The 21,284-nt window shown below is 37.7% G+C and overlaps 1 pseudogene; it reads right to left on the minus strand.

The window, feature by feature from the left end:
- Positions 1–11,959: 11,959 nt before the first annotated feature.
- On the minus strand, positions 11,960–12,262 carry LOC129069047 (transcription and mRNA export factor ENY2-like; annotated as a pseudogene).
- Between the last annotated feature and the right edge of the window lie 9,022 nt (positions 12,263–21,284).

Here is a 21,284-nt window from a genome sequence, read left to right on the forward strand (position 1 = left end):
CTGGCAACCCTTTGGTCCACAGGCTGGCACTCAGTCCACTGAATCACACCAATGAGGGCTGGGTCCTTTAATTTTTAAAGGACAATTTTGATAGCTAATGTAGTTTCATGTATTTTTTTTCTTTCAGCTGTGAAGATGTTATTCTATTGTCTTTTGGCTTCCATTGTTCTATTGGGAATTCAGCTACCAATTCCTTTGAAGAAGTGATGGTTAATTTTATGTGTCAATTTGACTGGATAGGTCACTGATAACACATTATTTCTGAGTGTGTCTTGAAGGTGTTTCTGGAAGTGATTAACATTTGAATCAGTAGACTGAGTAAAGAGATGTACCCTCACCAATGTGGGCAGGCATCATCCAATCCATGGAAGGTCCAGATAGAACAAAAGGGCAATGGAAGGACAAATTTTCTCTCTTCTTTTTTATTTTATTGTTCAAATACATTTGTCTCCATTTTCTGGCCACCACTTTCCCCTGCCCTACCCACCCCTACCTCCCACCCTCAATCCTTCCCCATTTTGGCTTTGTCCATGGGTCCTTTATACATGTTCCGTGATTTGACCTTTCCCCTTCTATTCCACGTTACGCCCCTCCCTCCTTCCCACTTGTTACTGTCTGTTTTTTCTTTCAATGTTGCTGGTTATATTTTTCTTGTTTGTCTGTTTTGTTGATTAGGTTCCACTTATAGGTGAGATCATATGGTATTTGTCTTGCACCACCTGGCTTATTTCGCTTAGCATAATGCTCTCCAGTTCCATCCATGCTGTCACAAAGGGTAGTAGCTCTTTCTTTCTGCTGCGTAGTATTCCACGGTGTAAATGTACCATAGTTCTTTGATCCACTCATTTACTGATGGGTACTTAGATTGCTTCCAGCACGTGGCTATTGTAAATTGTGCTGCTATGAACATTAAGGTGCATAAGTTCTTTTGAATTGGTGTTTTGGGATTCTAAGGGTAGAATCCCAGCAGTAGAATCACTGGGTCAAAAGGCAGTTCCATTTTTAGCTTTCTGAGGAAATTCCAAACTGTTTTCCACAGTGGCTGCACCAGCCTGCATTCCCATCAACAGTGTCCTAGGGTTCCCTTTTCTCCACAGCCTCGCTAGCACCCATTGTTTATTGACCTGTTTATGATGGCCATTCTGACCGGTGTGAAGTGGTATCGCATTGTGGTTTTAATACGCATCTTTCTGATGGCTAGTGATGCTGAGCATCCTTTCACATGTCTCTGGACCCTGTGTATGTCCTCCTTGGAGAAGTGTCTGTTTGGGCCCTTTGCCCATTTTTTAATTGGATTGTTTGTCTCCCTGGAGTGGAGTTATGTGAGTTCTTTATATATTTTGGAGATTAAACCCTTGTCCGAGGTATCATTGGAAAATATACTTTCACATATGTTTGATTCTCTTTTCATTTTGCTGATATTTTCTTTAGCCACGCAGAAGCTTCTTATTTTGATGAAGTCCCATTTGTTTACTCTTTCCTTTATGTCCCTTGATCTAGGGGACATATTGGTGAAAATATTGCTGCATGGGATATCTGAGAGTTTTCTGCCTATGTTCTCCTCTAGGACTTTTATGGTGTCATGACTTATATTTAAGTCTTTTATCCATCTTGAGTTTATTTTCGTGTATGGTGCAAGTTGGTGGTCGAATTTCGTTTTGTTGCATGGAGCTGTCCAGATCTCCCAAATTTTCTCTCTTCTTGAGCTAGGACATCCTTCAGACATCAGAGCTCCTGATTCTCAGGGCTTTGGGCTCCAGGAATTAACATTAGCAGGCTCCTGTTCTTAGAACTTTGGACTCAAACTGGTTCTTTTGCTTACAGATGGTATATTGTATGACCCTCTATAACTGCCATGAGCCTAATTCTATAATAAATTTCTTTTTAGCTCTCCCTCTCTGTATATCCCATTGGTTCTGTTTCTCTGGAGAATGCTTTACTAACATAGAATCCTTTACTAACCCTTTTTTTTCTGGCTGATTTTAGTATATTCTCTTTGTTTTCAACACTTTTACTATAATAGGCCTAGGTATCTGTGTATTTATCCTGCTGAGGACTGAAACTGGAAAAGTCAGTGATCGTCCTGCCTTTGGAGCCTTTTTATTTTTTTTTTAATATTTTATTTATTTATTTTTAGAGAGATGGGAAAGGAGGGAGAAAGAGAGGGATGGAAACATCAATGTGTAAAAGATACGTCAATCAGTTGCCTCCCCCACATCCCCAACCAGGGACATGGCCCGCAACCCAGGCATGTGCCCTGATGTGGGAATCAAACCGGTGACCTTTTTGTTTGCAGGCCAGTGCTCAGTCCACTGAGCCACACTAGCCAGGGTGGACTGGATCTTTATTGGCACTTTATTTAGATGTTGGCAATCTGAGAAGACAGGGGGTTATGAACCCTAAAAATTGTCTTAACATCTGATCTCAAGCCAACCTTTTTATAAAAAAAAGAAAAGCATAGGTAAAGGGTTTGGGAAAAGGTTAGTTAGATAAAGACTTGCAGTCCAGCTGCAATTTTCCTAGTATTTCTCTATCTACTGATCAACTATTCTTTATCTGCGTCAGAGACGTTCCTTCCCTGGAACACAACAGCTCAAATACCATCACTTGCAGACCTCTAGGGCACAAAGGTTGAATACCTTGTCAACCTACTGGAGTCACAGAGGTTAGGTATTCCAGTTCCTGGAACAACAGCTTTTCACAAGGATTAATCACTTAAGCCTATGAACTATAACCAGGACTTTGGCTTATTCATCTTCAGAAAACCAGCACACAATGTCTGACAGGAAGTAGGTGCTCTTCAACGTTTGTTAAACAAATGAAATCCATAGTCCCCCACAGATATTTAAGGAAACAATGCTTGAATTCCTCCCCACCCTGCACTTCATTCTTCCAGTGATCCTGTTCTAAATTCCGGTCTCCGTGATCTCTTTCCTTGAGACTGTTACTGGCCCATGAACTTGGTTGGCATTTGGAAATGGTTTTTTTCATGTTTAACCCTGCTTTCCCCGACTGCCTTTATTTGGCTGCCCTCACAGTCTCAGTGTCTCAAGTGACATTAATCCCCTACCCTCAACCCAGTGTTTGTGGGGTGGGGTGGGGGGGCCAATTCAGACATTAGAAATAATGAAAAGGGGTTTTAAAATTCTTGTTAAAAAAAGACCAAATAAGAGAACTAAATGGTAATGGAAAAAAAATACAATAAAGATTAAATTTTAAAAAAGATACAAAATACATGGCAATTTATTTTACATATTACTTTTCAATGTATGCACATTTTATATATTTATAGTCTTACTATTTTCTGTTATTTCATTATCTATTACCTAATGAACTAGTATCTTTTTTAAGACTGAAGTCATGCTATTTTGTCATCATAATAATTCATTTGGTAAGCATTTACTGAAAACCTACTGCCTGCCTGTCATTGTGGTAAGCATCAGGGCTACAAAGATAAATTATGGTTTTTCTTTTTTTGTTTGCTTGTTTTGTATTTAGATTCCTGTTTTATTCCAATGATCAATATTTTTCCCTTTACCTATTGATTTAAGTGGCCTTACAGTATATTCTGATATTTCTTTTTTAAAAAATTGATTTTAGAGAGAGAGAGAAAGGGAAAGAGAATGAGAGAAAGAGAGACAGAGACAGACAGAGACAGAAAAACATCAATTCATTTTTCCACATATGTACTCATTCACTGGTTGATTCTTTTTTTTTTTTAAGATTTTACTTATTTATTTTTAGAGAGAGGGAAAAGGGGGGAGAAAGAGAAGGAGAGATACATCAATCAGCTGCCTCTCGCACAACCTCAACTGGGCCCCTGGACCGTAAATTGGATGATTTTTGTACGTGATATGTCCAGGAATTGATCCCTCAGCATTGGTAGATGTGGAACAATGCTCTAACCAACTGAGCTACCCAGTCAGGACATTAAGTTCTGATATTTGGTAAGGTAAAAAATTATGGGTTTTTTTTTAATGCTTTTGAGACCTTTACATGTTTAGAGAGAGAAGAAGGAGAAAGGGGGAAAGCTATATTGACAAAGGAGAACAGCTAAGTGTTGCCACATGCACCACAGGAAGTGCGAGCAGGGACACATGGAAGAGAATGTCAGGAAATTGTCATGAGGACAGGAAGCCTTGAGCTGAGTTTTGAAATATGAGTAGGTTTCACCAGTCAGATGAAGATGTTGAGGTTTTAGGGGGTTAATAAATCATACCTTCTTCTATACACCAGGTCAGAACCAACTGAAAAATAGACATAGATAGTAGATAGTTGGGTAAAGAGCAAGATGTCAACTTTATTGCTCATAAGAGGACTTGCTTAGAAGACAAATGGGAACACTAACAGTCCTCTATATTTAACATGCTTGCCTTCTTAGTCACAGTAAGAACAGACAACCTTCGTTTCCTACTTTTCCCAGTTTACCAATGAAGCACTTTCGAGTGAAATTAAAATTTTAATAATCCCATTTAAATAGCATCAGAAATATAAAATGCTTAGAGATAAATTTGAAAAATGATTTGAAGATCTGTGTGTTGAAAACCAGAAAACATTGCTGATAGAAATTAAAGAAAACCAACATAAATAGAGCAATGCACTAGGATCATGGATCAGAAGACTCAGTAGTGTTAAGGTTTATTCATAACTGAACTGATCTACAGATCTAATACCATCCCAATCAAAACCCCAGCAGGATTTTTTTGGTAGAAATTTACAGCTGATTCTAAAATTTATATGGAAATGCAGAAGACCACCTAGAATAGTCAAAAACAACTCTGAAAGAAAACATAGTTGGTGAACTTACACTACCTGTAGAGGACAGATTCTAAGCTGGCACCATTATCCCCACCTCCTGGTGTTCAGGCCTTTGTATAGTTCTCTATCCTTGTGTGGACAAGACCAGTGATTTTTTTCTGACCAGTAAAATATGTCAAAGGTAATGGGATGTGATTTCGTGATTACATTAAGTTATATAAGATTGTCTTGCTAGCAGACTCACTCTAAAGTCCTTTCTGTCTGTCTCTCTCCCTTTCTCACTCTTCTTTATGGTCATGTTCAGGATGCCCGGGTGGCAAAGAATTTTAAGGGGTCTATAGTATAGGAGCTGAGAGCAGCAAACAATAAACAGATGCCAATAACAAATAGAAAGTCTTGGTTATACAGCCGCAGGGAACTGGATGCTGCTAACAAACACACAAACTGGAGCCCTGACTGGTGTGGCTCAGTTGGTTGGACAGGTAGGAGAGGTTCCCCGCTGGAACACAACTAATGAATATTTCTCTCTCACATCGACAAGTGGATGTTTCTCTCCCTCCCTTCCACTCTCAAATCAGTAAGCATGTCCTTGGGTGAGGATAAAAGCAAACAAACAAAAAACGTGCGCTATAGGCATAAAGATAGAGACAGGTAGATTCATGGATCAGAACAGAGAATCCAGAAATAGATACATACAAACAAGGCTAACTGATTTTCAACACGAGGGCCAAAGCAATTTACTGGGGGCAATCTTTTCAACAATTGGGTAGCATTGTGGAAAAAAAGAAAAGAAAAGAAAAGAAAAAGAAAGAAAAAGAAAAAAGAATTTATTCCATTATATAAAATACTAGGAAATGAAATCTTACCGATGGTGACAGAAAGCAGATCAGTGGTTGTAGTGGGATAAGGCAAAAGGGAGAAGAAGCAGAACTGCCAAGGGACAGGAGGAAACTCTTGAGGTTGGTGGTTATGTTCATTATATTGATTCTGGTGATGGGTTCATGGGTATATACTTACGTCAAAACTCATCAGGTGTCACTCTTTAAATATGGGAAATTTACTGAATGTCGATTAAACCTCGGTTGAATTGGGGTGAAGGGCTGTTGGAGAAAGCACGAATGCAAGCTTGCTGCGGGTCTGAGGATGTGAAATTCGGGGTGGAGGGAGGTGCCAGGTCGCGTTAGCTCAGTCCTTCCTCCTGGCATGGCTGTGGCCTTGTGCAGAGCGGAGAGGACACTATAGCAAGAGGGTGGCCCCCAAAGGGCATTCCTGGGTCCTGCAGGAGTCTCTCAGGGAACTCATGGCCCCTTATCCTGAGGGCTTCATCCATAATGAAGCAAGTAAGTTGAACTGATGATGAGTTTGAATCAATATTTTGAAACTGGAGAAAATGGGCTCGCAAGAGTGGGGAACGACCCGCCTGGAGGTTGTTTTTCTTGTCCATCTCCCCATTCAGTCATGAATTCAGGAGGGAAAGGACTGTTGTGTACTTATCGCTGAAGTGCCCCTTCCCTGCAAGCACCACTGCCTCAGGGTTGATTGGTGGTCAGTTAATTTTTTTTCAAGGGGCTGAGTGATCTCAGGCCACACAGCTTGTAAGTCAGACCAGGATTCAAATCTAGGGCTTTTCAACTCCAGACCTTGAAGACTTTATTTGAAAGCATAATGAATCTTAAAAAAAAAAACCTATTCATTTTTGGATTCATCAATCTAATCAATGCAGTGACTTTGTCAGCCCTAAAATGCCCACGATAAATAGTGAGGCATTTCTGAGGATGTATCATATATGGAGAGATTTGTGTATTTTCAAAAATTATACAATATTGGTTCAACAAATACTATGCACCTAACCTTTCCCAGGCACTGAGTTTGGCACTGGATGTATCTGTGAGGAGGGTGGACATTGCCCCTGCCCTCACATGTAACAGGCCAAGGAATCAATAACAAAAAAATTTGCTAAGTGTTCTGTTGGAAGCTTCTAGGATCTCTTTATTCCTGAAAATTTGAAATTTTTACTGTGAAGTGCTCTTATGTGAAGGTTTTGTTGTTTTTTTCCTCTTCTCTCAGTGTGCTGAGCATTTAGTCCCTTTCTGGGAACTAAACCCCTTTAGTTCTGAGAACTTTTTTTGTATTAGACCTTTGATAATTTCTTCTCCATTTATTTTTCTCCTCTCTCTTGAGTTGGACCTTTTGTTGTTCAGATGCGGGACCTAATGAATGGCTCCTTTAATTTTCTTTCATTTTCTCTTCTATTTTTTCACCTCTGTTTTTTGTTCTGCTTTCTAGGATAACTTCTTAACTGTATCTTTCATGTATGAATTTAACATTTTTGCTATTTTAATATTTTCCTTTAGTTTAAATTTTTCCTATTGTTACAATCTCTTGTTTAGTGGATGCATCATCTTCTTTTATTTTTCTAAGACTATAAAATACAGTTTTGTGGAGGAAGATTTCTTGTGTTCCTTTTGCATGGTCTCTATTTCCTCTGAGTTGTGTTTGTTGTTTGTTTTGTTCTCTAACTTTCATGTTGGGGAATTTCCTCAAATAATATCAGCTAATATTTATTGAGCACTTACAGTGTTATAGGCAAGGTTCTAAGCTCTTTCAAATATTGGTTTATTTAATCCTCATAAATTAATGAAGTAGATGCCACTACCTTTGATTTTATAAATGCTGAAATGAAAAAAGTAAGAGCTTGAGTAGTTTAACAAAGGTCATGCAACTTGAGAGTGGTAGAGCCAAGGCAGCCTAGGGTATGCGTTCTTAACACTGTTCTGCTCTGCCTCATAGTTAAAAGTGAGGCCTCGTGAACTACTCACCCCCATTTACCAACATTAACCCCACAAAAAACAATAATAAATGATTTTTTTTTTAAGGAGCGCAAACTCATAAGGACATAGAGCAAAGGAGCGGAGAAAATAGGAATGAATTTTTGGAAGTTAAAAATTTTATGGACCAGTGGTAACTGACTTTGCATATCCCCAAAAACTAAGCCCTAAAGTGCCATGGGAGAAAGCTAAAGGCAAACCGATTTTCCCTGCAAACCATTCTCTTTCTCTCAAGCTCTTTCTCACAGTCAAACACAGACACAAACACTCACAGGTTAGAAATTGGAGGCACCAAGAACCTCTGGATATGATAAAGGTGGGGCTGAAAACAGGAAGATAGGTTGAAAGAATGATAAAAATCTGTTATTAGACTCCCAGATACTCTTTAACTTCACAATCGTCAGAGAGGCGACTGCTCATTTCTGCTATATCAACCTGATAGAAGATTGAAAGTTTATTCTCTGGACAGGATAAAACAGAGTCTTAGTCTGGGAGATGTCAAGTACAATTGAGGAAAGGAGTACTGCACAGAAAAAAGGCAGTAAGTCAATGTTCACACACTAAGATGAGGCATTGTTGTAAGCACCTTATATGTGATTTAATTCTCATAACAGCTGTATGGAGGTGGGTATTATTTTTCTTGATTTACAAATGAGAAAACTCAGGCACAGTGAGACTAAGATAGTTGCCTAAGATCACATAGTTATAAAAGAGTATTTATAAAATATGTATAAATATAAAAGAGAATGACCTGTTACCATCAGTCTACCGTCTGCCCCTCAAAAAAGACAAAAAGAATATTACTTTTACCTTTTTATTTACCTTTACCTTTTGAGGTATTCTGTGTATTTCTTAAAAATTCAGTCGCATTCTTTTCTCTCAGATGTAGCTGCCTTCTTGAAATTTTGCTTTACCATCATTCTCTTACTTTTCTGTATTGTTCAATACATATATTGTATCCTTAAACCATATAATTTACTTTTGCTTTTTTTTAAACTTTATGTAATTAGAGACATACTTTAGGCATTCTTTTGCAACTTGTTTTTTCACTCAATATCATGTTTCTGAAATTTACTTATATATATCACAATTCTATTATGGATGTGTTATTTTCAATATTTTCCTATTACAAACAGTCCTACTAAGAACATTCTTATGCATATCTCCTCTTGGCAAAAACAAAAGTTTCTCTAGACCAAAATTGCTCGGTCGTAGGGTATGCACATTTTCAACTTTACAAAATAGGATGTTGGTTGTACCAATTTACACTTTCACCAAACAATATTTAAGAGTTCCCTTTAGTTCTAGGAGCCCAGCTACCTCTGTCGATAGAACATGAGACGATTAAGAGTTCTCTTTATTACACATTCTTAATATTTACCTAGTTTAGTGGATGAATTTAATGTCTCATTGTGATCTTACTTTGCATTTTCCTAATAAACAATGAGATTGAACTTTTTTTTAATATATAGATTTTTTTCAGAGGAAGAGAGAGAGAAAAAAAAACATCTTTTTGTTCCACTTATTTATGCATTCATTGGTTGTTTCTCGTATGTGCCCTGACCAGAGATGGAACCTACAACCTTGGTGTATTGGGTCAATGCTCCACCCAAATGAGCTACCCAGCCAGGACTGCAATTGAGCGTTTTTATATGGTTTTTCACTCTTCATGTTTCCTCTTCTATAAAACTGCTATTCATGACTTTGCCTTTAAAAAAATACATAGTTATCTATTTTTCTTAACTTATTTGTAGATGTTCTTAATAAATATTGGATACTTACAATTTGATGTATATGTATTATAAGTATTGGTTTTTGCCTTGTCCTCACTTTCTTTGTAATGTCTCTCAATGAACTTAAATTCTTAATTGTAATCTAGTTGAATTCATGCTCTTTTTTTTAATGCTTAGTATGTTTTTGGTTAGGATGTTATGCTTAAGAAATCCTTTCCCAACTCAAGTTGCCTATATTTTTAACTTAACTTTTTTCAAGACTTGCCTTTCACCAGAGTTGATTTTTGTGTATGAGGTGAGATAGGACTCAGATTTTATATTTTTCCATGTAGGCAATCAGTTTTCCAAGTTTCATTAGTGATTAGTTTGCCTTTTGCCTAGTGGTCTGCACCGCCACCTTTGTCATACTAGTATTGTTTCCAGACTAAGTTCTGTGTTACTAACCAGTTTATCTAACCCTAGGCCACTTACCTCACTGTCTTAATTACCACAGTTGTGTAGTAAGACTCAATATCTAGTATGACAAATCCTTCTACCTATTATTTTCCTTCACAAGTGTCTTTATGATTTTTGGGGGACTCTGCTGTCTATAGAAATTTTAAAATAAGCTTACCAAGTTGTATATACAAGTCTGATGGAAATTTTGATTATGATTGCAATGAATCTGTAGAGTAATTTGAGAATACGGTAACTTCCAATCTAGAAACAGAGTTTTCTTTCCATTTATTTAGGTTTTTTAAAATGTTTTTAATAAAATTCTAGTAATTTTTCTCTATACAGGTCTTGCACAGCTTTTATCGTATTTATTCCTCAGTACCTTCTGATTTCTGTTGCTATTGTAAATTGTAAATTATCTTTTTAATGCAATGGATTTTTAAGAATATTTATCACATAATTATCAGTCTTACCAAGCTCTCTTATTCCATATATAATACTTTATCTATAGGTTATTCTGGGTTTTCCTTGTAGAGAATCACATCATGTGTGAATAGAGACAGTTTAATTTTTTCCTTTCTAGCCTTTGAACTTTCTTTTCTTTTGGCTCCACTGTGCTGACAGGACCTCCAGTACAAGGCTGAAAGAAGTAAGGGCCTGTTTGTCCTGTTCCCAATTTTAAAGAGAATAGTTCTGATATGTTTTGCTATTAAGGATAAAGCTTGTATTTTGTAATTATTATAGCTGGGTGATGGGTATATGATGGGTGCATGGGAGTTAATTATGCCAGTCACTCTAATTTCATGTATGTTTGAATACTTTCACAATATAATATTAATATAAACAGTGTTTGCTACATGATTTTTGTAGCTAAACTTTAACAGTTTAAGAAATTTTCTTTTTCTTAGTTTGCTGAGAGGCTTTTTTTTTTTTTTTTTAATGGACTGACACTCCAACCAGCTGATCGCCACCCTGGCCAGGGCTAAGAGGTTTTTTTTTTATTTTTTGTTTTTAAATAACAAATAGGCCCTGGCCAGGGTGGCTCAGTTGGTTGGAACGTTGTCCTGTAAGCCGAAGGGTTGCAGGTTTGATTCCCCATCTAAGCACATGCCTGGGTTGTGGATTCAGTTCCCTGTCAGGACCTGCATGGGAGGCAACCATTTGATATTTCTCATGTTGATGTCTCTTTCTCTCTCTTCTCCCTTCTTCTCTCTCTGGAATAAAAAAATTAAAATTAAAAAATAAAATCATGAATAGGTGCCATATTGTTTTTCTCTTTAACCTGACATGTTTAGACCTTGTAATGTTAAACCATCTTGCATTATTGGGATAAGTACCATTTGGTCATGAGATATACATTTATATTTTCAATACATCACTAGATCTTTTTTCCTATTATTTTGTTTAGGATTTTTACATCCTTGCTTATGAGTGAGACTAGGCTGTAATATTCTTTTTTTGTACAGTCCTGGTTGGTTTTAGTATCAAGATTATGCTGACTTAGAGAGTATTGCATTTTCTGTTCTCTGAAAAAAATTATATAAGATTGAAATGATCTGTTATTCTTTGAATGTTTGGCAGAACTCACTTGTAAAACCACTTAATATATTTTTCTTTTGTGGGAAGATTTTTAACTACTGACTCAATTTTTAAATCATTCTAGAGGTATTTAGCCATAGGTGTGAAAGTTCTATTCCTATTTCTGTCCTTTAATAGCTTTTGTGAAGTTTTATCATGTTTGATTACCAAAGTCTAAATGAATCAATACCTTTATTCTTATCTCAAACACCACAAGGACCTTTACAACATTTTAACTCTTAAGTCTGATCACCCCACCTCCCAACATAATATGCTGTTGATCAGTATTTTAGTTCTGTCCTGTTGAAGTACTTCCATCTTTCTTTCTTCCTTCCTTTCTTTCTTTCTTTCTTTTTTTCTTTCTTTCTTTCTTTCTTTCTTTCTTTCTTTCTTTCTTTCTTTCTTTCTCTCTCTCTCTCTCTTTCTTTCTTTCTTTCTTTCTTTCTTTTAAACTCATGAGATATTTATTAAAATGACATTTGGGGAGAAACAATACAATGTACACATTGTTACTGAAAACTATATACCATCATACAAAAAAGGATTCCATTGGGAAATCAATTTCTAATTTGTGGCAAGTTGTACTTTCAGAAATAAAATCACAAAACAACACAATCTAATTTACTCTTAAAGGCTGGCATGCTAACCAAGGAATGTTCTCATCTTTTATAGAAGCTCCTTCTTTACACTGTCAGGTACCAGGCCTCTGTGTTTTTGTGATTTCAGCCACCAAGTCATCAACAGCCACATGTTCTAGTCCTTTTTCTTTAATTACCTCTTTATAGTGTGCCTCCTATTGATCCTTCCAGCCACATTCAATTTATTTAGCTCTCAGCATTTCTTTGAAGCATCCTCTTTCTGTAGTTTCTATTAACTTTTGGTTAATTGCTGCTCTAACTTGCACATCTTGTTCATCTTGCTAACCACCATCATTGCTGGTGAGGGCTCTCTCTTCCCAGCAACGAAATGACCCTACACTGAGGACTCTTACCTACCACACTCATCTGCTTGGAATTTACCTTCATCTTTCTTGGCCACTGATATAGTCAGCATCTCCAATTATTCTCTTATTTTGTCTTATGGCAATTTGTTCTTTTTTTTTTTCAAAGCTCTTATCTTAAAATATATATAATACATGGACTTTATATATATTTATTATATATTTATTTTATATATATTTTTCACTTGTTTATTTCTGTCATAATAAGCTCTGCGAGGGCCAGGAACATATGTCTGCTTTGTTCACAAAGACGCTTTGTTTTCTGTGAGGAAAAATAGTCTTGATCTAGTAGGCATTTAGTAAATGTTTGTTGAGTGAATAAACATATATTTATTTGTATTTTGGCAAGATCACCCTGGATGCAATTAGAGAATGGACCTGAGGAGGCAAGACTAGCGGTATGGAGTTAGGAGGCAGTTGCATTTACCCAGACAAGATTTAGCGGTAGCCTGGACTTGGTTAACAGCAGTAGGGATATAGAAAAGTATAGACTATTAAAATATAAGGTAGAATCCAGGGTTTTATTACCATGTTAATATGAAGGCATGAGTTAAGTGGTGGTTTTTAGAGTTTTGTCTTTGCTCTGCTCTCTCTTCCTGCAACACACACTCTTGGAAAATTCTCATTGATGCTTTCTCATGGCTTCAGTTACTATCTGTATGCTTTTAACTCTTAAATATGAATCTTTAAGTGAAATGTCTTTTCTGGGTTCCACATCATAGATTCAACCATGAATGAGACAACTGTAGTAGGATATCTTGCAGGCTTCCCAAGCTCAATATGTCAGAAATCACACTCATTATCCTTCTTGCCAATCCTGCTCCTCCTCTAATGTTTACAGTCTCAGGATATGGTACCACCAACCTCCTACTTGCTCAGCCAGAAACCTATGAAGAAGTGGCTACTGGAGCCCAGCGTAGGAGGAGATAGTGATGTAAGTATCTTTCCTTTAAAGGGTGTGACTGATTTGCTCTCCTTTTCATTTTCTATTTTTATTTACTATTAAAAGAAAGTACAGCCATGAGAATGGTTGAGATGATGTAGAAAGAAAATGAGGACCTGCTTCAGGAGCATTACCAGAGGACCATGGGTATTATCGTGTATTCAGCACCTGTAAGTGCTAAGTGCTGTGCTTGGCTTTTGCTGTTAACAAATTCATTTAATCTTCTCACAGGTCTATGAGATTTTTACAGATGATGAAATTACAATCCATAATGGGTCTATGGCTTGCTCAAGGTTACATGCCCACATGTGGTAGAGCTGAAATTTGAACCAGGATGTCTGAGTCCAAGTGCTTCAGTATGTAATTAGGCGGAATTATAAGTCAAAGAGCAGAAGCACGTCATTATGGCTGTTCATAAATATTCCTGAATTACTTTCCAAAGGAACATACTGCTATAAAATGCCAGTGTGGAGCTCCATCACAATATCTTGATCATTGAGTATATAATTAAATTTTTAAAAATTAATGAATATAGAATTATTATTCTGTATTGACTTACTCAAGAATGATGATACTTATATAATCCTGCTTGTGAAGATTGTTGTTTTTCCTTGGCCCATTGATATACTGAGGACATATTTATGTAAATATTTTTTTCACTGAGCCCTGTTATAGATTAATGGAGGTGGGGGAAGATAATAGGAGTTAATTCTGGGTTGAAAATTGAGTTGTCAGTTTACATTTTCTAAGGAGTCAAGAAAGGACCCCATGGGTTACCTACCATCCTTGGGGTTGACTTTCTATAGTAGCTCTACATCTACTTTTATTTCAAAGACAATGTCTTTCCTGGCCACACCTGACCCTAAATTTCAGTATTCCAGGGTTCTCTTCTTAGACTTGGATGTTTCTGAGATTCTTTAAACCACTCAGCAGCAGCCTGTGGAAAGGCCTCTCTTGTTCTGCCAGGCCAGATTTAGGGTTTTGGGCCCTCCACGTGTGCTGCAGAGGACCGGGGAAAATAGGCTTGATCTGGGTCAGCTCAGTTCCAGCCTGGGTGGAACTACACTGTGAAACTGCCTTGGGTGTCAGAACCAGGGACAGCTCCTCCTGTCCCTCCCCCTGTTGACCCTTCCCTGGTTTGGGCTGGGGAGAGAATGGGCAGATCTGGGCATGGTAAACTTCTCTAGCATCTTCTCACCGTTTCTTGCTTTCTTATTTATGATAGAATATCACTGCTGATAGTTCCTGGCATATATATGTGCTGTTTCTTCATGCTCTCTGCTAATGCTGCTTAGAAGGTCCCAGCCTTTGTCTAGCTAATCCCTGCTTATCTTCCCAGACCTGTTTAAGTATCTCTTTTGGAAACCTACTGTGATTACTCTAGACTGGGTTAGACGTACCTCCTTTTAGTTCCCATGGCAAACATGCTTACCTCTGTCATTGTACTCAAAATTACCTTGAAATCAGCATCTGTGCTGTCCAGTACAGTAGCCACTTGAAATGTGGCTATCTGAATTGAGAAGTACAATGAGTGTAAAATACACACCAGATTTCAAAGACTATATAAAAAGAATGTAAAATATTAATACTTTCTATATAGATGACATGTCAAAATGATAATATTTTGGGGTTAAGTAATACATAATTAAAATTAATTTCCTGTTTCCTTTTTACTTTTTACAATGTGGCTACTAGAAAGTCTAAAATTACACATGTATTCCCCATGATATTTCAATTGCATAGAATTGATCTACATATTTGTCTTTTCTTTGGGGTAGAAACTGACTCAAGTCCATCCTTGTCTCTTTGTATTTCTTGAGCATATTATATGAGATGGGTGGGGATAGTAGATGCTCATCCTCAGAACTTGGGGCTGGAGTGTCAAGGGTTCAACAGGCATTATTACATTATTTGCTTTTTTTCAACTAGGAACTTGGCCTCTCTCTCTACCTAATTCAGGCTTTTAAAATGTTTTATTGATTCTTACAGATTTTCTCAGATTACAAATGTCTCTTAAAGTTTATTTCTAAGTATTTTGAGTTGGATATTTTATTATTATAGTTTATAATTAGTTATTACTGGTAACAACAGTGAATGCTATAGGCTTTTTAATAATGAAATACCTGCCTGTTCTGGTTATTTACCTATTGCTTCTCAGCGGAAGCTCACCTATCTGTTCAATGATGCTCCAGGATTTTTGTGAGGATTATTTGAGTTAACATATGTAAAGTTTGGGAAACGTGCTTGGTACTTAATGTTAAGTAAACACTTTATGTTAGCTGTTGTTATTATCATAATTTAATTAATCTATTATAGACTGTTGTATGCTAGTTTGGACTTGCGATAGTTGCATCCATATTCCTGAGCTTACTTTTTTAACACCATCTGTTATTATGAACAAATTAGAAACAGTTTGCTTTTCTCATATTCTATTTATTAATTTTTTGAGAGAGAGAAGAAAGGGGAGGAGAGAGAGAAACATTGATTTGTTTTTTCATTTATTTATGCATTCATTGGTTGATTTTTTTTTTAAATCTTCACCCAAGGACATTCCTTAATTGTTTCCAGAGAGAAAGGAAGAGAGAGAAAGAGAAATATCTATGTGAGAGAGAAACATCAATTGGTTGCCTACCATAGGTGACCGAACTGGGAATTGAACCCACAGCCCGTTGGGTACAGGACAATGCTCCAATCAACTGAGCCACACTAGGCAGGACTCGTTGGTTGAGTCTTGTATGTGCCCTGACCAGAGATCAAACCTGCAACCTTGGCCTGTGCAGGATGACACTCTAACCAACTGAGGTACTCTGCCAAGTCTTTTTCCACACTCTAAAACCAGTCATATCACATGGAACAGAATTAACTCTTTCAGGAATGGTTGGAAATATTAAACAGTGAGTATTCTAGACCAGGTATATCTTTGGTCATTTTTGATAACGTTCTCAGTGTCCTCCTTAATTGTTGTTCAATCCTTGTTTTGTATTTTTTAAAGAAAAAAATATTTAATTTAAAATTTTATGTGGGGTTTCAAATTCATTATAGTTATAGAAAAATTCCCTTATATTTATTAAATCTCTATAATGAGTTTCAAAATTGGGAGAGATAGATATGGTCACTGCCTTGTGGTGATATTTCACAAATTGATATATATGTTAGAACTGATTATATTGTACACTTTTATGTATGTGCAGTTTATTATGTCAATTATATTTCAGTTCTTTAAAAAGTAATTTAAAAAGTCTACCAATTTCATAAATCTTTTCTTCTTAAAAAAAGATTTTATTTATTTATTTTTAGAGAGAGGGGAAGGGAGGGAGAAAGAGAGGGAGAGAAACATTAATGTGTGGTTGCCTCTCTCACACTCCTCCACTGGGAACCTGGCCCGCAGCCCAGGCATGTGCCCTGACTGGGAAACAAACCGGCAACCCTTTGGTTCATAGGCCAGCACTCAATTCATGGACCCACACCAGCCAGGGCTCATAAACCTTTTCAAAGTACCAGCTGATATTTATTAATTCCATTGTTTGTGATTTCTTTGTTTTTTTGTTTGTATTGTTGACACTATTACAGATGTCCTCCTCCCCGCTACCCTCCCTTTGGCCCCATTCATGATTTCTGATTTTTAAAATTATCTCCTGAAATATATGAAATACATTTTATTTTATTTTAAGTGTATTTTATTGATTATGCTATTACAGTTGTCCCTTTTTTTCTCCCCTTTACCCCCCGCCCCTGCACCCCTCTTCCCTCCAGCATTCCCTGCTTAGTTCATGTCCATGGATTGTACATATAAGTTCTTTGGCTTCTCCATTTCCTATACTACTCTTAGCCTCCCCCTGTCTATTTTGTACTTGCCAATTATGCTTCTTTATCCCTGTAGCTTTCCTCCTTCTCCACCTCCACCCTCACTGATAACCTTCCATGTGATCTCCATTTCTGTGATTCTGTTCATGTTCCAGTTGTTTGCTTAGTTTGTTTTTTTATGTTCAGTTGTTGATAGTTGTGAGTTTGTTGTCATTTCACTGTTCATAGTTTTGATCTTCTTCTTTATCTCAGATAAATCCTTTTAACATTTCATACAAGAAAGGCTTGGTGATGATGAACTCCTTAACTTTACGTGGGAAGCACTTTATCTGCCCTTCCATTCTAAATGATAGCTTTGCTGGATAGAGTAATCTTAGATGTAGGTCCTTGCTTTTCATGACTTTGAATACTTATTTCCAGCCCTTTCTTGCCTTTAAGGTTTCTTTTGCGAAATCAGCTGTTAGTCTTATGAGAACTACTTTGTAGGTAACTGTGTCCTTTTCTCTTGCTGTTTTTAAGAGTCTCTCCTTTTCTTTAATCTTGGGTGATTTAATTATGATGTGTCTTGGTGTGTTCCTCCTTGTGTTCAAATTCTTTGGGACACTCTGAACTTCCTGAAAGTCTATTTCCTTCACCAGATTGGAGATACTTTCCTTCATTATTTTTTCAAATATGTTTTCAATTTTTTGCTCTTCTTCTTCTCCTTCTGGCTCCCCTATGATTCAGATGTTGGAATGTTTAAAGTTGTCCTGGAGGCTCCTAAGCCTCTCCTAATTTTTTTTGAATTCTCGTTTCTTCATTCGGTTCTGAATGAATGTTTATTTCTTTCTCAAATCATTGATTTGAGTCTTGGTTTCCTTCCCTTCACTTCTGGTTTCCTGTATATTTTGCTCTATTTCACTCTGTATAGCCTTCACTTCTTCCTTTATTTTGTATGCATATTTAATAATTTCTGTGAGCATCCTGATTACTAGTGTTTTGGACTTTGCATCTGATAGGTTGGCTATCTCCTCATCACTTAGCTCTTTCTCTGAAGTTTTGATCTGTTTTTTCATTTGAGTCATATTTCTTTGTCTCAGCATACCTGTTATGTTGTAAGTGATGGAACCTTAGGTATTTACCAGGGTGGGGCAACCCAGGTCGCTCCACTGTGGTGCTGTATGTGGAGGTGGGGTCAGAAAGGGAACAATGCCACTTGCTTGGCTCTTGTCCCACTTTCATTCACTTCCCTGCTACCCACAAGTGAACTGGGCCCTACTGGCGCTAATTCCCAGGTGGGTGGGTTTGTGTACGTTCTAGGACCCTGTGGGTCCTTTCAATGGACTCTCCTATGAGACTAGGAGTTTCTCCCACCGCTGCAACCCCCATAGTTTTTTTCAGCCAGAGGTTCTGAGGCTTTAGTTTCCTGCACTGGAACCCTGGGTTGTGCGGTCTATCTCACTCCCTTGTTGTTTTTCCCAGTTTATCACACTGGAATCCAGCCACTTGCCTTGCTGCATGTCCTCTCTGCCCCAGCTGCCTGCCTCCGCCCCTCCTAGGAGTCTGGATGAATGTTTCTTCTTTAACTCCTTGGTTGCTGGTTTTCCATACAGTTCAATTTTCTGGCAGTTTTGGTTGTTTTCAATTTTAAATTGATTATCCTTCTTTTTTTTTTTTTAATATCTTTTATACTATCTCGATTTTATTGTTCCCAGGCTGTTTTTTAAATATTAAGAAAGGGGAAATATAGATGGAGATGCAATTTTTTTTAGGCCATTCTTATTTTAGGGCCAGGAAGCTCTGGATGTAGGGCATAAAAGAGGAAAGACCTAGGCTCTGGCCCACAACAGAGGCCCTTGAGTGTGAGATGCAAGGATTGAACTGGAAACACAAGGAGCAAATAGTTTTCTGAGAAGGAACATCAAGAGTTATTGGAAGGCCCTGGCTGGCTGGGTCAGTTGATTGGAGTGCCATCCTATGCACCAAAAAGTTGTGGGATTGATCTCCAGTCAGGGCACATACTGCATTCTGCCATGTATAATGTGCACCCACATTTTGGTGCGCATTATACAGGGGGTTATAATACCCATGGTATGTGTTCATTATATCCACGTATAATGTGCGTCCTTATTTTTCCATCAAAAACTTGGGCAAAGAAGTGCACATTATACACAGCAAAATACAGTGCCTATGTTGCGGGTTTGATCTCTGGTTGGGGTGTGTAGGGGAGACAATGGATTAATGTTTTTCTCTTACATTGATGTTCTTTTCTTTCCCTCTCTCTCTAAAATCAATAAATATATCCTCAGGTGAGGATTTTTTTTTTTTAAAGAGAGTTACTGGAAGAAATTTATCAGTATAAAAATGCAAAATGCTATCTGGATTTTCCTTATACTCTACCACCTTGTTTAGCTGAGAGTGAAATCCCTGATGGTGGAGACACTCTGCAGAAAGACACTGGGAGGTCAGGGCAGGCCTGACTCTGCTCGCTGCTTTAGAGATGAGTCAGAATAGTGACCATGCCTTTCCATAAACTTAAGCGTGAGGCTTGGTATTTAGAACAGGGGATTCAAATTCTTATGGAATCCTGAGCTTCCAGCTTGGTTGCACCCAGGTAAAAATGTCTTGCTGTTTTTTTCTTTTGTGGGTAAAAATATCACTGCATTTATTTTCTTTTTTGTATGTCTATGCTTTTAAAAAATATTTTGTTTATTTTTTTTAGAGAGAGAGGAAGGGAGAGAGAAAAAGAAAGAGAGAAACATCAACATGGAAGAGAAACATCAATTGGTTGCCTCTTGCATGCCCACAGCCTGGGACCTGGCCAGCAACCTAGGCATGTGCCCTGACTGGGAATCAAAGTACGCAACTCACTGAGCCACACCTGCCAGGGCTACATTTATTGCATTTTCATACAGGTAATTTTTCTATAGCTTCAACATTTCTCTCTCAAAGAATAAAAGAACACAAGAATCCCAAAGCTTAGAACTGGTTCACTGGATGTATAGGTAGTTCTCATCCTTCTTATGCTGTGTCAGTTTGTTAGGCTGATGTTTTCCATACCTCTTACAGAAAGTACTTCGGGTTTTGGGTACATCGACCATCTTTGCAGTAAAGCTGTTGGGAAACTCCACATCCACACTCTTCACCTTGCTCATTGGCACCTAACAGGAAAATTGCCATTAAAATTTTTTTTTAATTTATTTTTGGGGAGGGGGAGGGAGGGAGAAAGAGAGGGAAAGAAACATCATTGTGAGAGAAAAACACCTATCCGTTGCCTCTCAAACACTCTCGTACCAGGACCAAACTTGCAACCAAGGCACGTGTCCTGACCAGGAATTGAACCTGGGATCTTTCCTTTGCGGAACGATGCCCAGCCAACTTGGCCGCACTGGTTTGGGTGATCTTGCTATTTTTGAGGATATTTTGATGCCATCTGTTTGATTCAGATCAACCCAGATAACCCAGATTTACTGATCATTCTAGTCACAGTTTTGTGCCACTCAACCCAGATAACCCAGATTTACTGATCATTCTAGTCACAGTTTTGTGCCAGGCACTAAAGGAGGACAGAAATGCATCTAATATGGGCCCTATTTTTTTTAATTTAAGATTTTATTTATATATATATTTATTCATTTATTTAGAGGGAGGGGAAGAGAGGGAGAAAGGGTGGACAAGAAACATCAATATGGGAAAGAAACATTGATTGGCTGCCTGTCTCATGCTCCTGGACCAGAGACTGAACCTGCAACCCAGGTGTGTGCCCTGACCAGGAATCGAACCAGCAATCTTTTGCTTTTCGCTGTGCGGGATGATGTCCAACCAACTAAGCCACACCAGTCAGGATGGGCTCTATTCTTAAAAAAACTTAAAATATAGTGCAAGAGACAGATAATTATGATAGCAGCCAACATTGCATTCCTGTAGGCAGTATTCTAAAGTCTTTATATGTATTAACAACAGCCCAATGAAGGACTATTTTTCACCCCCTAAAATGGAGGAGGAAGAAATTGAGACACAGAGAAGTTAATTAATTTGCCTAGTGTTACATAGCTAGTAAATGATAGCACCAGGACTGCAAACAAAACAGTCTGGCTCTGGTTCTTAACTTTATGTTCTAGAGCAGTAGTTCTCCAAGTGTTGTTCCCAGATCAGCAGTATCAGCCTCATCTGGAATTTTATTAGACATGCACATTCACCTGGTCTGGTGTGGCTCTGTGGATTGA

Source organism: Pteronotus mesoamericanus, unplaced genomic scaffold (assembly GCF_021234165.1).
Source record: "Pteronotus mesoamericanus isolate MK-2021 breed Mesoamerican mustached bat unplaced genomic scaffold, CSHL_Meso_final contig_221, whole genome shotgun sequence".
Classification (NCBI taxonomy): Eukaryota; Metazoa; Chordata; class Mammalia; order Chiroptera; family Mormoopidae; genus Pteronotus; species Pteronotus mesoamericanus.